This window comes from Protopterus annectens, chromosome 2.part2 (assembly GCF_019279795.1).
Source record: "Protopterus annectens isolate FY-2018-M chromosome 2.part2, PAN1.0, whole genome shotgun sequence".
NCBI classification, from domain to species: Eukaryota; Metazoa; Chordata; order Ceratodontiformes; family Protopteridae; genus Protopterus; species Protopterus annectens.
Genome location: NC_056730.1, coordinates 607,683,967 through 607,696,472, shown reverse-complemented (window position 1 = coordinate 607,696,472; position 12,506 = coordinate 607,683,967).

Here is a 12,506-nt window from a genome sequence, read left to right as displayed (position 1 = left end):
CTCTACCTATCAGCATCCTGATCAATAGATCATTACTTGAATCCTATGTACCCAAACTATGGCTTTCTGCATTTATTCTTCCACTTGACAAGGGTGGCAAAAACTGTAACACCTCCAATTTCCGCCAATAGCCATCCTCACCCCAATCTCCAAACTTCTTGAAAAATGTATCCACCTGCAGCTCCTGCCGTTCCTTACCAAACACCAAATACATTCCCCTACCCAACACGGCTTCCATCCAGGACACAGTACCAACTCCGCCCTTCTCTCCTTCTTACATTCTGTCAATTTAGCTTGTGACTGTGGTAATATGGTATCCTCTGTTCTGCTAGACTTATCTAAAGCCTTCAATACCATCTCCCATATTCACCTACTAAATCATCTGTCTAACCTCAACCTCTCCCAAAAAACTCTTTCCTGGTTCTCCAGCTATCTTTCTGATAGATCCCAAGCCATGAAATGGGGCCAGGCCACCTCCACTTTCCTCCCTACCCCCACTGGAGTACCACAAGGTTACATTCTTGGCCCATTGCTATTCAATATCTTTATTAACAACTTCCACAAAGCCATACCTAATAGCAAAATTGTGCAATACGCTGATGATTCCACTTTGATCTGTTATGCCTCTAACCTAAAAGATCTCCAACTTCTGACACAAACTACCTTTTCAACCACCGAAAATTGGATGCTCCAAATTCACCTCTCACTAAATGCCAACAAAACTAAGATCCTTCTATTCTCTCCCTCAAAATCCTTCCCTTTTGACAAAAACGTACTCCAAATCTCCAGCCTTAACAACTCCATTATCGCGGTCATACCCTCCTCCAAACTTCTTGGTGTAACCATTGATAAACACCTAAAATTTAACAATCACATCCAGCTAAATATCAAGAAAACCCACATAAAACTAGGCCTACTTTACAGAAACAACCACTTCCTCTCTCCTTCCACCAGACTAACTCTCGCCACAACCTATCTACTTCCCTCTCTACTGTATGGCTCTCCTCTGCTCACTAATTTATCTTCCACACTCACCTCCAAATTGGAAGTATGTTATAATAAAATAGCCAGATTCGCCATGAATGCTAAATCCTCCTCTCATCACTGCACCTCCTTACACTCACTAAATTGGCTTGAACTCCCCAATCTACTTGACCTTCACCAAATCACCACAGCCCACAAATTATTGTTCCAACCTACTAACTGCCCTGCACTATCCAATATTCTGCAACCTTATAACCCCCTCAGACCCCTTAGATTTACCCACCAAAACTTGATCACCGTCCATAAACCCAAGCACCCAGCTGGGCAGCTTCTGCTATCTTATTCCCTAGCTAAAAAATGGAATGCTCTGCCCTCCACACTGAGGACCTGTGACAACCTTAATAACTTCAACACTCAACTTCATTCTTACCTCTATCTAAACAGAAAATGCAACTGTACTCTTCCACCCATTCCTCTCAAGTTCTCCTCTCCCTTTACTCCAGACTAAGCTTCTTACCTTCCTAACCTCACTTTAAATTGTTGATTATATATGTAACCAAACAGCAAAATCTAGCCATGATACTATATGCCTGTTTTTACTCCTGAACTAAACTGTATATTTTTTTCACTCCTTTGAATGCTATCTGTTGCTTGCAATCCTAACTTCCTTTGTAATTAATCATAGGTTCATAGGTTCATAGGTAGGTACTAGGCTATTGGCCCTAGGACCTATACAAGCCTAGCCAAAAATGTACCCTGGCTTTCGCCACCCAAGAAAATTATTTTCCTGTGCCCCTGTCAAGCAGAACCACAGAAGTGATCCCCGGGGTGAATTCCCTATTACCCATCCAATCATCAAGATTTTTCTTAAAGAGTGCTAATGAGGAGCTCTGTTTGACATAGATAGGTAGTCTGTTCCAGAGTATGGGTAGTCTCTGGGACAGGAATCTATCCCTCCAGCATGTTCTGTTTATTGTGGTGACAAGGTTTAGGTCCCTAGAGCATGTAGCTCAGAGGGATTGGGATTTCTTTAAGTGGAGCATGTCCAAAAGCTCTGGGTTTGTTAGGCAGAGATCGCCTCTGAGTAGGCGATATGCGACGGAGTAAAGCTGGAGTTTTTTGAGATGGTCTGCGTAAGGCATCTGTTTGAGGCCAGTAATCCTCTTTGTGAGGTATTTTTGCAGCCTTTCCAGTTATTGTAGATGTCTTGTGAGGTACATACCAAAAGGGGCGTTGTACTCTATAATGGGTCTAATGAGTGATGAGTAGAGGGGAACAATGACTTCCTTTTTTCTAGATGAGAAACCTTTTGTGATGAGGTGTGCCACATAGAAGGATTTCCTGACCACTTTGGCGATGTGATTATCAAAGGAGAGACTACTGTCCACCTGTGTCCCAAGGTCTCTTATTACACTTTTGGTGTTAAGTAGACTACCACCTATGTGGTAGTTCATGGGTACAGAATTTTTACCAAACGGGATGACAATAAACCTTTTGGCATTGAGCTTGAGACCATGTCTTTGACACCAGGCATCTGTCTCAGTGAGGCCCTTTTGTAGGATGTCCACATCATTAGGAGTTTCAATTATGGCTCCTAGTTTGCAGTCATCTATGAATTTAGTTAGCCAAAGACCTTCTGTGTTAGCCTGTACTTCAGAGAAGTAGATACCAAACAGGAGAGGACCCAGGACTGAACCCTGTGGTACTCCACTTGTCACTGGTCTAAAGTCTGATTTGGAGTCTGCTACTTTCACAGTGTGGGTTCTTTCAGTAAGCCAGTTGGCAACCCATCTTGTGACATAGGGATTTATACTTAGTTTAGTGAGTTTATCTATAATTCCAGAGTGGGGGATGGTGTCGAATGCCTTGGCGAGATCTAGATAGGCTGTGTGAACCACCTTACCCTCATCTATGGCTTTGGTGACTACTTCAAAGAAGTCTATCAGGTTTAGGAGACATGATCTGCCTTTTACAAACCCAAACTGTGTGGGGTCCAGGGTTTGGAGATCTCCAATGCCTTTGTTTATGAGTTCCATGATGATACGTTCCATGGCCTTGCAGACGAGGCTCGTCAGGCTAATGGGGTGGTAGTTCCCAGGGTCTGTTGTGCCCCCCCCCCCTTTGTGGAGTGGGATAACTGTCGCGGTGCGCCATTCAATGGGCACAAAGCCTGAGGTGAGGCTATGATTGAACATGGTAATTAGGTGGAGTGCCAGTTCATTCTGTAGTTCATGTAGAAGGCAGCCTGGGATGTTGTCAGGTCCCATGGATGCTGTGTTCTTGGCTTTGGAGAGTGAAGTTTTTACCTGTGCAGCCGTGATTACAGGAACTTTGCATTCTTCCGGTATAAAGATGGGCCCTTTAGGGGGTGAGAGGGGGGTAAAGTTAGCACTGAACCTATCTGCCAAGATGTTGGCAATATCAGTTGGTTCTGTATATTTAGTGTCATTGTGCTGTAACTCAGAGCAGATCTGAGTGTTGCCATTGAGATTTTGACATAGCTATAGAATGCTTTGTGGTTGTCTTTAGAATCAGTGGCAATTTTGTTTTCATAACTAGCTTTGGAGGATTTTATGAGTGATCTCAGCTTCTTACTGAGGCTGACCAGGGAGTTCCTCCAATCGTGGGATTTTACTCTTTTGCAACAGTTTCTTTCTTCTGTTGTAGAGTTTGTTTATGACAGAAGACCACCAGACTGGCTTCCTTTTTTTGGAGGATAGCATCTTGGTTCTGTTAGGGATAGCATGATCCATGCACTCGTGTAAGTGCTTATAAAGTGCATTTGTGTAGGATTCAGCAGTCGTACCTCTATTGTCCATCTGCATGGGTGTCATGAAGTTTGCCACTTCTGTCTTAAGAAGCGTGAAGTTGGCTTTGGAGAAATTTTTTACGGTTGTTTTCCTAATGGGGGGTGGGAGCAGGATGTGGATGTCTAGGGTGATTAGCTTGTGGTCGGTTCTGACCAACGAGGAGCTGACCTCTGGTGTGGAACACCGGTCACCCATGTTGGTGATGACCAGGTCTAGGATATTGCTGCCTCTGGTGGGGGTGTGGATAAGTTAATCCAAAGCATTGGAATTGATGATTTCCAGAAAACGTTGAGCAAAAGAGTTGGTACATGAGTAGTTTTCCCAGTTAATGGTAAGGTAGTTGAAATCACCCATTATTAGAGTGTTGGGTTGTACCTTAATATTTTCCAGTGTATCAAGAAAAAGAGGAGTGGGAATCCTGGGGCATGGTGGGGGGTCTGTAGCAAGCTACAATCTGGATTGCAGTTTTGCCCAGCGTTAGTTGAACTTGGATAATCTCGGATGCATTATGCTGAGCAACTAGCTTGGAGGTGTGTATATCCTTAATGAATATGGACACGCCTCCACCTTTAGTGTTTTGGTCCGGGTTTGGTGGCCGAAAGGTGTGGTATGAATTATAGCCTGGTAATGCAGGGGTGCTATCTGGAGCTTTGAACCAGGTCTCTGTCACTGCACAGATGTCAATGTTCTCCGTTTTAAGGAGTGCCTCAAGTGAGTGCATTTTGAGGTTTAGACTTCTAGCATCGCGTAGCATTACCCTCAGATTTTGCTTGCTTGTACCTGTTACGGTGGTGAATTTGTCATTTGAACCTTGCCTAAAAAAGGCACTATAGGGGTGGCAAGAGCCTTTGCCAGTATCCGGAATCCCAAGGGCGACAGGTGCAGGCCATCTCTGGAAAAGCAGCATGGTCTGTCAATCATGTCATTCCAGGCAGACAGATACTAGATTCCCTTAGAATGACACCAGAAGCTTAGCCAATTGTTAAAGTCAATCATTTTGTCCTTGTACTGTGGTGTCATTCTGGGTGATGGCAGGATGCTACTCAGGGCTAGTGTCATACCGGCCTGGGCTACAAGATCAGAGAGCTCCTCCAGGGAGGTACATTTCAGGTCATTCACACCAACATGGACAATGACAGAGTCATATTTGTACTTGTTGTGGAGTGACCTGAGTGCGTGCATTATGTGGTGGATCCTGGCACCTGACAGGCAGCTGACAGTAACTTTTTCCTTGTTTAGCCTGGTGAGTGGAACATCAGTGTGCCTGACTATAGAGTCACCTATGACTAGAGTGTTGGGTACATTATGCCTTATGGGCTGTAGTTGAGTGTCACACTGAGTATGTGGACTATGTGTCATTTAGGTTGTGTTGGGGGGTGGAGGTTGCTTGCATTTCTGCTTTGGAGGTCTCTGTTGTTTGGGCGGGTTAGTACAGAGAGCCTCCGTGAATGTAGGTGTGTGTTTTGTGGTTCTGTGTGTGTGTTTTGGTGGTGTAGGTTTTGAGGGACTATGTGATGAGTGTGGTGCGGTGCAAGTGTTTACGTTCTCCTCTTGACTGTCTAGGCCTGTCTTTGGTAAAGAGAGCTTTGCTTCCAGTTTGGCTATATAAGTGCATCTCTCACAGGTCGTAGTGTTGGGTGGTAGGAGGAGAGGGTTGTCTGTGTACATGAGGCAATTATAGTAATGCACACTATTACAGTTCCTAGCTGTAGCCACTAAATGAAAGTTTTAAACAGATCAAGGAGCAGACTAGAGAATGCTTTTAACAGGCAAACATGCACAGAAAATTTCGGCTAGAGCAATCACAAACAGAAAATACAACTTTCAGTATGAAAAATCAGTTTACAGTTAAGTAATGTTAAAACAGTTTAAAACAGTACATAAATGCAATGAAACAATAAAAAAGCTTTATAACAGTGCAAAAATATAGTAGAGCAACTGTATAGCACAATTATAAGCGTTTCAGAAGTGCAATTCAGTGAAATAAGTGTAAGAAATAACTTAGCCTGCTCTTGGAATCTTAAGGAATTTCCCCTTATGCAATGCAATCCATAGCCTGACAATGCAAGCAGAGCCTTTATAAGACACAGGGTTTATATAGCAGTAAGAATGGAAGAGTTGGGAAGATCAGATTACTCCTCAGCCCCTGCTATTACCCAACTACTCGTACTACAGAAGGTCAGGAGGCCTTGTTACTCTCAATAATGAAGACAATCAGCAGAAAATGGCTGCCAGAAACACAAAACTTCCAGCCTACACAACAGGCCTCTATCAAGATTATATCACCTGAGCAGAACACAGAAACCTCACTTTAAAAGCATAGAAAGAACACCCACAAAGAGAAAATCCAAGTCTCAGTATGAAAAAGCAGTTTACAATTTAGTAATTTAAATTAAAAAAACAATTATAGTAATGCACACTATTACAGTTCCTAGCTGTAGCCACTAAATGAAAGTTTTAAACAGATCAAGGAGCAGACTAGAGAATGCTTTTAACAGACAAAAATGCACAGAAAATTTCGGCTAGAGCAATCACAAACAGAAAATACAACTCTCAGTATGAAAAAGCAGTTTACAGTTAAGTAATGTTAAAACAGTTTAAAACAGTACATAAATGCAGTGAAACAATAAAAAAAGCTTTATAACAGTGCAAAAATATAGTAGATCAACTGTATAGCACAATTATAAGCAATCCAGAGCCTGACAATACAATGTAATTAAACTTTGTATTGTGGAGCTTTTCTCCCCAAGCTTCCACTGAAAGCATTCATGTAATTAAACTTTGTATTGTAGAGCTTTTTCTCCCCGAGCCTCCACTGAAAGTAGGCCCCCTAAGCCCAGTGGAACTAAACTGTAAATATTTTTTTTCTCTTTTTCTCTTTTGAATGCTACCTGTTGTTTGTAATCCTAACTTTCTTTGTAATTAATCATGTAATTAAACTTTGTATTGTGGAGCTTTTCTCCCTGGGCTTCCACTGAAAATGGGCTCCCCAAGCCCAGTGGACCTCCCCAGTCATCAAACTGGAATAAATAAATAATAAATAAATAAATAAAACCCCTTTAGATGTTCTTTTCATGTCAGAGGATTTATCATATTGGCAACCCCTAAAAAGTCACTACAGGGAAAACATAGTTTTAACCAATATTCAAAAACCTAAATGGAACAGGTGTAGACAATCCCGTGCAAAGTAGCATAGTCTATCAACCATACCCTTCCATTCTGACAATTATTGTCTCACCGTTGAATGGCACCAAAAACTAATCCAATTGTTAAAATCAGTTATCTTCTGTTTATATTGTGGCATCATCCTTGCCAATCTCTTACTGTCCTGGGCCACTTAATCCAAGAGCTGTATCATGCCTCTCTTCATATAGTCCAGGGAGGTACATCACAGGTCATTTACACCTACATGGACTATGACTGAGTCATACTGGGATTTATAGTTTAATGACCTGACTGTCTGCATGAGCTTTCAGATCATGGCCCCTGACAAGCAACTGTCCATGATTCTGTCCTTACTCATCATGGTGTATGGGACATCTATGTGTGGAATCCCCTATAACCAAAATATTGGGTTGTGTCATTGTTTGCCTTATGGGTTTAAAAGTTGAGATACAGCTGTGGCTGTATGTGTTGTGGTGTGTATTGTTTTGGTAGAATGCTTCTGAGATTGTTGAATATATTTATTGTGAGTGCAATGTCTTAGAAACCTTTGGTGTTTAGGAAAATTACATTTAAGAGTGTCACCATATGTGAATCTACGTGTCTAGTATAAAGAGTGTGTGTGTGTGTGTGTGTGTGTGTGTGTGTGTGTGTGTGTGTGTGTGTGTGTGTGTGTGTGTGTGTGTGTGTGCGCACTTGTGTTTTTGAAACCTCTTTGGTATTATAAATGCTTGTATATGACAGCCTATCCTATGGTAAGATTGTGTAGCTACAGCTGTCACATACTGTATCAATTTTTTTAAGAATTAGGTCATTGTCAGTAAACATGAGACAACTGCTACATTGCCTCAGGACATCCATATCCACCAAACCGGCTGCAGAGATAGTAGGGAAGTACATAATCTATAGGTCCATAGCCTTATTTCATGATCCCTAGGGGATGGTGCATGAGGTGTCCATGTTTGGCTACCTTGGGTATTGTATGAGTACAGAATTCTATCAAGACTATCTAAGATGAAAGTCAAGGACCAGTGGTCCTCAATGTGCAAAGTAGTTGCTCTATGTACAAGTAAGACATGCAATTTTGAGAAGTAGTTTTGAAGGGAATTTTTTAATTTTAAGTGCTTGTGTTTATACAGGGCAGTACTATCCACCACTGTGTAATGAGCAGTGTCACTTAAGTGAAATTACTTTATACAGAGAAACTGACTAAATAAACAAAATGGCCCCCTGACCAACCAGGAAATTACACTTAGGGCCCTCTGAAGCAATTCCCAGGCACAGAATGAGATTAGGCTACTCTTCCCTGCCACTAGAGCTCAACCCAAACCCTTCTTAATATAAAATCACAAGGAGAAGCTGAAAGTGCATAAGAAACAGTGATAGTCAACTAAATTAAGCACAGGGAGTGCCCACAAAGTATACAAACCAGCAAACAGGTACTACTATTTAGAAAGGTACTTTAAGTTGATTTAAAGTGCAATGACACAGTAAATAATGCACAAATATGTAAAACAGGCACTGCTAAATACACATTACAGTGATTTAAAGTACAAAAACACAGTAAATAATGCAAAAATATAACATTCGCATAGTTAAAAATAACCAAAAAGTGCAATGTAAGCCGGTAAATGTACTTATCTGCCAAGTATGGTACAGGATTGCAAAAAAATCTTGCAAACATCTCAGGTATGGAAGCCTAGTGTTTGGAATCTCAGGAAATGTACCAGGCACATAAACTGCATAAATAAAAAAAAAAAAATCCCCTGGCCTATTAAGAACTCAACAAGAAAAACAGCAGCTAATCATATTGACAAGAAACCAAAAAAAGACAGAAAAAAAGATGTGGAGAGGAACCTGTTTGTATCCAGAAGAACAGCACCAGGAATTCAATTAAAATAATCCACTTGAATGGACTTTTACATAATAATATAAATTGTTAAGTGCTTTTATCCCTTCTGCTAGAGGGACTTCATCAAAAATAAATAGAGACAACTAAAACATCAATATATACCATTCCATCAGACATACTAAGCTTTTTTTACTGGTAAAATGAGTTGATTAGTTAATTGATCAACTTGTCAAACAAAACTCACCACAAATCATTAAATGGTATGGAACTTAAATAGACACACCAGGGCAAAAATAGTTCCCAACTATGCTTGTGAAAATAAATAATATATCATAAATGAATACCTCATCAATTTCATAATTTGGTTGCTATCACTTTTAGAGCTGGGACTACTGACAAATTATCATTTAACCTGGGTGGGTTTGTGGCGTTCAAGATTAACTGCCAGTATAACTCTTTATATTCCAATTTGGTCTCCCGACTAAACTCCTTTAGGGTTAATAGTAATTCTGTCAAAAATGCCAAAAGTGGAACTTTGTGAATGTGGCACTGTCATCTGACTTGGTTGTTATATCGTAAGTGTATTAGCAAATGCTCTTTCTAAAATAATGATCTGTTTTTCCAGTATAAACACTGGAATAAGTCAAGCACACTGCAATATATACCATACTTTTAGTGCCACAATTACCACTTTGCAACTTAACCTTAAAATTATTGGATTCCAACTCTATACATTCCCCCTCAGAAATATTTTAGCATTGTTTACAGTGCCCACACTTTCTTGTCCCGCCTATAGCTGGTAAATCAAAGTTTTCAGGGTTTTTCACACAATCCCTTGAAATTGTTAACTGTTTCATATAGATAAAGAGGCTGGTCATCTAAATGTTTCTAAAGGAAGGGTTTGATCATAATATATTCCAATTTTTCTTGATAATGTGCTTTATAATTTTGAACCCATCATTGCATTGCAAAACCATCCCTCTTTCAAGAGGACATTTTTGTGTATAATTAAATTCCTTGGGTAATACTTCTGCTATATTTACTGTTGAACAATGCCCCAAAAGGGGCTTATAATATGAACCCATTTGTTTTACAACTTGCTTAGCTATACCTTCTACCATGGTCTTTAGGTATCCTCTCATGTAAAACATATTTGTCAGTTTATCCATCTCCTCAACCAATACTTCTTTACTGGAGATCATAGGTTCATAGGTTCATACTAGGCTATCTGCCCGAGGGCATTTACAAGCCTAGCCCATAGTTTTGTGGCTTACGCCACCCCTTTAGTATGGGGAACTATACCCATTATTTTGCTGTGCCTCTGTCGAGCAGTGACACTGAGGTAATCCCTGGGGTATATCTGCGATCTCCCATCCATTGGTCAAGATTTCTCTTGAACAAGGCCAGCGAGGTGCTCTGCCTCACATATACCGGGATTTTATTCCACAGCATATCATTCCTGCAGCTTAATACAATGTCCCTTGACAAGCCTTTCTTATGGTCTAGGAGGTGAGAAGTTTTAAAATGTAAGCAAGAATTACTAAACATGGGCTTCATGTGGATATTGGAACTAAAACCAACTGGTGTATTATTGATAAACAGTCAAAGTAATTAATAGTTGATTTATTGAATTTAAATGTAAATTTCAAAAGTATGGCAGAATTATTCAAATAACTAATAAATTCATCAATTAATTCATCATAACTTTCCCAATGAATAAATATGTCTTCCAAAAATTGTAGGTACACCTTGCAGTGTTTAAAAGTACAGAACTAAACACAAATTTTCTTTCTCAGGTATATAATGCCATGTTTGCATGCATGGACACGCAAACTGCCCCATGATGACACCTTGGATTTGCTTGTATATTTCACCATCAAAATAATCAAAATTGCAGTGCAAGACAAATTCCATGAGATGCATAATTAAATTGCTCTCATAGTTTGACAAAAATTTACAATGCAGAATTCTCTCATTAAAATAATGTAACCCACTGGATTTGGAGATGCTAGTAAAAAGATCAACATCATCAATTGTTAAAAATAATCCTAAATCTTGATTCCAAGCATCATTCCTTAGTCTTCCTAAAACGTCCTATGAATCTTTTAACATGTGGGGCTGCTTCTCAATTAAACGCTTAAGTGTACGATCTACATAAACAGCCAAAGAATATGTTTACAATCCTTGTGCCACAGCAATAGACCTGAGTGGAGGGTCAAAGATGTTTTGGTGTATTTTTGGGATACCAACTGTAATAGGAATGATTGGAGGGTTACAATGTAAACATTTGTAAAACTCAGTACTAAGCAATCCTTGCAGTACACCAACTTCCAAGAACCTTTGTCAAGGGATATTGTATTAAGCTGCCATGAATGATCTCCAGTAAGTATTGGTTGAAGAGATGGACAAACCGACAAATAAACTATATACATTTTCATCTTTTAAAATATTAAACATCTTACTAGAATAATCAATGGAATCAAATATAACCACCCCCCTCCCTTATCTGGTTTCATAATGCAGATTGAATGATCATTAGTCAATTTATTCAATACTTAACACTCATCAAATGTCAGATTGCATCTACTCTTGTTCTTTTTTATTGTCTCAACATAATTGTGTGTATATATATCATATTTGCATGTTTTCTCGAATGTAGAAACCAATGGGTGATGGGTTGGGTTATAAGTGGTGTTCTTTTTGCATGATTAAGGGTGTTGGTATTGTCCTTACCATAAAACTGAACACTCAAAACTAATTTCCTGGTAAATAATCTTAACTCTAAAAGACTGTCTACTAAATCGAAATATTTTGTAAATACAAAATGAAAGCCTTTTTGAAAAGTGAAAAATATGCTTGGGTTATGGTAACGTGGCTGTAATTAAAAATATTAAAACCACTACATGTAAAAACTATGCCCTCATATTCCCGATTTATTAAAATCTCTTCCTTTTCACCCTGCTCCATCTCCTGTATCTTTGTTTCCCCCCTTGTATGACCTGTGGACAGTGGAAAGTTTGGATTTAGATAATTTTCCCTTTGGTTTGCTATCTCTTAAGATTTTCTTAAAGGGGGGAATTCTAAAGAGTCCAGTAATATCCATCCCATCTTGGGCCATGGACATATTTTTAGCAAAACCTCCACACTCACCAGCAAAATCATCACTGTTGGGCTGAATGTGTTCATCATTATTGTGTATGTGTTCAGTATTTTCATTGTAAACATCATTAATTCATTTGTTTATAACTCCCGGTGCTGGATATGCTTTATCCTTCCGGTATTGCACAATATCACATTGTATTTTCTTAAGCTTTCTATTCTTTACTAATGTAACGTGTTATCCACTTTACTAAACACGTTGCTATATAAGTCTTCAAAATTTTAAAATAATAAATCTTCCCTAATTCTTGTGTTAAAAAGTGCTCTAACCTCATCAGAGCTAAGTGAAATATACAAGTTGTTCAGTTTGATAATGAAATCCATTAATTCCAAGCCATGTCTATCAAACGTATCTATAAAATCTTTATAAAACTCAACAGTTACCAGTCATGTAATTAGGAAATTTAAAAGTACCTAACCCTTGTGGTACTAGTTTCAATTTAAAGCATTCAATAAAGTAACAACTATAAGTTTTTTTACCTTAGTGAACTTCTTTTCAAACATAAAAATCATCCATTCTAAACTAGTAAACTCATAGT